The sequence below is a fragment of the Schistocerca americana genome, chromosome 1 (genome assembly GCF_021461395.2).
Source record: "Schistocerca americana isolate TAMUIC-IGC-003095 chromosome 1, iqSchAmer2.1, whole genome shotgun sequence".
NCBI lineage: Eukaryota > Metazoa > Arthropoda > Insecta > Orthoptera > Acrididae > Schistocerca > Schistocerca americana.
This window is the reverse complement of record NC_060119.1, coordinates 1228933512-1228937947: the sequence shown is the minus strand read 5'-3', so window position 1 is coordinate 1228937947 and position 4436 is coordinate 1228933512.

The following is a 4436-nucleotide window of genomic DNA, read 5'->3' as shown; positions in this document are numbered from 1 at the left end:
TAGAAAACATTACTCAGTATTACTCAGAATTCATCATTCAAATGACATAGGACATAGTGAAAATGTAACATACTGTAACTATTACTCAAGGTGTGTGGTTAGAAAACATTATTCAGTATTACTCAGAATTATCTTAAACTGGTAGCACTATTTGGGACTGTTAATACATTTTTTTGTCCAAGCAATGCATTGCATTGGGATCGATAATTAATTACTGGGGCATAACAATATTTGCATTTGACTTATTGCTGGAAATGAAGATGTGTAACGTCATTCATCATGAGTCGGCTGTAGCAAGGTTAAGAAACAAATAGAGTATATGCGATCACATTCATGAATGACACACACAAATGGATAAGAAAAAATGCAAGTACTAGAACAGGTTTAATGATTAACTGCTTATAGCGTATTAATTTCGTGAATAATTTCTCCTGCAAAAAATACAAAATGGGTTATTAAGCTGAAAGAAGAAACGCATATTATGCTGCAAGGTAGTGAACTTCGAATTAACAGGTAATGAAATGTGTATAAAATATATATGTTCTCTAGCTGTCCTTTCCAAAACCTTCAGTCATCATACCATGCGACATAAGACATACCGTCATAACAAACTGCAACAAATACTTAAATAACTACATAGCATCTCTTAACTAACAGTAAATATATAAACTTCATCATTATTTTCATCTGCAAAGAAAAACTTCATTGTCCATATCATCATAATTCCATTATTATCATCACCTGTAAAGAAAAACTTCACTATCCATAGTAGCATATTCTTCATCATTATTCATCATCATTCATTATCACCTGCAAAAAAGTCACTTCATTATTCATTATACAACTATTCATAGTACAGAGTTCCTTATTTCTAGCATATTTCATCACTAAAACTAAGATGTGTAGTTCTGTCTGACAGTCTGCATCAATCGCCTCGTATTCTGAAAGAAAAAATTAGTTAAGACTGCTATCATACGATGTGTGTAGTATATTCTTGTCAATGCTTGTTAATTCTGATCCATTTACTCTTCGTGACGAGGTATTGTAGCTTCTTTCGGTCATTCTGAAGGTGAAATTCTCATTTCTGTTTAATGTATTTCTTTTACACGTTATTTCTTTCTGAAAATGATAAACAATGATTAATGTCTTGCATTTAAATCATATACCCATTAAATAAAAGCTGGTTTCTAGTGATATAATTGAGCATACAGCATAGCATGACAGAAAACGTAATATGTCAAAAACATAGACAGTGTTCAGGTGCAAAAATGTACACAGTGTATCACAATGTAGCAGCAAAAAAACAAAAATGTAAAATAGTCACGATGTTGAGATATCATAAGGCATAATGTCAAAGTCAACTGGTGTTTGTTACATCTTAAATATTTCATAGTGCATACAAACAAAACAGGAAAACAGTCCTACATACATGAAGAATGGAAAATGTGCACAGTCTGATGTGTAACGACAAGAAAAGTGACCTGCTAACCTTACCTAGCTGGGCACTTGCCAAGAAAAAATACGATAATCCTCAGTAAGTAGTCACGTAAATATTGCATAAGTGGTCATAAAATGTGTTAAGTTCATCTGGAAAAATATGCACGGTCTGATGTGTAACGACAAGAAGAGCGACCTGCTAACCTTACCTTGCTGGGCACTTGCCGAGAAAAAATACGATAATCATCAGTATGTGTACATGTAAATATAATTGCATAAGTGGTCATAAAAAAATTAGGAAATGGCATTACAGTGTGATAAATCATAAAGTATGTTCATTCAATAAAGGGTTTGATGTTCGAGATATGGTGATTCCCTTTGCTTTTTCTGGTTCTCAAAGTTTCGACGTGTACTACATTGGGGTGAGGAATGCTACGAATTCGATATGGACCTGCATATAGAAGCTCAAATTTACTGCATCTACTCTTTCCTCTGTTGGATAAATAGTGTGTACATACTAATATCTTCTGTCCAATGTGAAAGTCACGGCGTGTACAAACCTGTTGTTGCTGTCTTCTCCGGCGCTCTGCGGCACGTTTGATGTTGTTCAGCGCAATGTCAATTATTTCATGGTGTCGTAGTCGACGAAATGTAGGAAAGGTTACTAATTCTTTAATATTGTTAGGTGGTTCAACATTTTTCAGTATAACAGACGGAGATAGCGTAGTAGATTCATTTGGTATGGAATTAATTAAATCTTGGAATGAGAGTATGTGTGTGTCCCAATCAATATGTCTTTTATGGCAGTATATTCTACACAGTTTACCAATTTCTTTCATTAGACGTTCACAAGGGTTCGAAGAAGCATGGTACCTGGATATATAGATCGGAGCAATATTTCTAGCTCGTAACATACGTGTCCATATAGCAGATCGAAACTGTGGTCCATTGTCGGAAATTACTTTCAATACATGCCCTACATGAAATAGAAAATGTTTTACAAATGCTTTCGAAACAGTCTTAGCAGTAGCTTTGCGTAACGGAGTGAAGGTAACAAATTTTGAAGTGAGTTCAACAGCGACAAAGATGTAGCAAAAACCTCTATTAGTTCTGGGAATCGGACCAAAAATATCTACAGCGACCATGTGTCTCAATTTAACAGGTACAATGGGATGTAATGGAGGAATATGTGAAGTCGTATCTGACTTAGCTTTCTGGCAGATTTTACATGACGCTAAAACTCGTCGAATACGTTTCTCCATGTTGGTAAAATAACAGTTCTGTCTCAGTATAAGAAAATATTTTCTGGCTCCGTTATGTGCGTAACTTACCAGATTAATTTGTTAACAAGTTCGTCAGGAATGCATAGTAACCAATTGTTGCTGTCAGGGTGAGAGCGGCGAAACAGAATATTATTACGTAGAGTGTAATGGTTTCTAATGGTAACATTATTCCTATCTTGCAAAAGGTGTTTAATCTCTTTCCATACGTTGTCTTTACTCTGCTCTTGTGCTATGTCTTGTAAGACGACGAAATGAAATTTTCAAATGCAACTTGTTGAATGTACATGACGCTGAAATTTGCTTTGCAGAAGTTGGTAGCGATGTCTTGCTGATTGTTGCTGAGAGAACGGGATAGTGCGTCTGCTACAATATTTTGTGTGCCGGGAATGTGAACAATTGTAAAATAAAATTCTTGTAAATAAAGTTTCCACCTACTTAATCTGTCGTGTGTAAATTTAGCCGAAAGTAAAAACTGTATAGCTCTATGGTCTGTGTAAACGGTAGTGTGTCTTCCATAAAGAAAATGCCGAAATCTCGTAAATGCCCAAACAACCCATAATGTTTCAAGTTCTGTAACAGAATAATTGCGTTCAGCAGGTGACAGAATGCGACTCGCAAAGGCAATGTTTTTAATAACTGTAGTGCCATCTTCTTCAATTTCCTGAAAAATGTGTACGCCTAAAGCACTGTTAGAACTGTCGGTGGCAATGGAAAAATTTCTAGTAAGATCTGGGTGCGATAAAAGTGGTGCATTCAACAAAGCATGTTTCAGGTTCATAAATTCAGAATGTGCTTGCTTATCCCAGGACCAAATAGTGTTTTTACCTGTCAATTGACATAATCTAGGGGTGTCTAAAGCAGAGTAATGAATAAATTTACGAAAAAAGTTAATTAAACCCAAAAAACTGCGTAATTGTTTCTTCGTCGTAGGAACAGTAATGTCACGCAAAGCTTGAAGTTTTTCTGGGTCAGGTGCAATGCCCTCTGCTGAAATTACGTGTCCAAGAAATTTTATAGAAGTTTTAACAAAGTGCGATTTACTGAGGTTAACTGTGAGTCCTTGCGCACGAAAAGTATGCAACAGTTGATCAAGACCTTGCGCACGAAAAGTATGCAACAGTTGATCAAGAATCAGATTATGTTCAGACCAGTTAGCTTCTGCAATAAGAATGTCGTCTACATACGTTGTGATTCTGTCTTTAAGTTCTGTCGGAAGTATTGTATTCAAACCGCGAATAAATTCTGCTGAAGAAATAGTTAAGCCAAACGGTAATTTACAAAACTGATAACAGTCACCAAAACAGAGAAAAGCCATGTACTTCTGCAGTCCGGATGGAGTTGAATTTGCCAAAATCCCGATTTCAAATCTAATGTGGAATAAATAGCAGTACCATGAAATTTCTGTAGAAGTTCTTCTAGTGTCTGTGGGCGATCTGTTTCATTAATAATAATGTCATTGATGTGACGCGAATCAAGTACGAGGCGAAGTGAACCATCCTTTTTCTTAACAATATGGATCGGGTTTATGTACGGACTAACTGCCGGTTCAATAATTCCTTGGTCAAGCATAGCTTGCAATTCTTTCATAACTTGTTCTCTGTGAATATACGGAATGGGATAATGTTTGGCTTTAAATGTGTCATGCTGTTTAACTTGAAATTCATACATAAAACCGGACATAGTACCAGGAACGTTATCAAAAACTGGAGCTTGCTG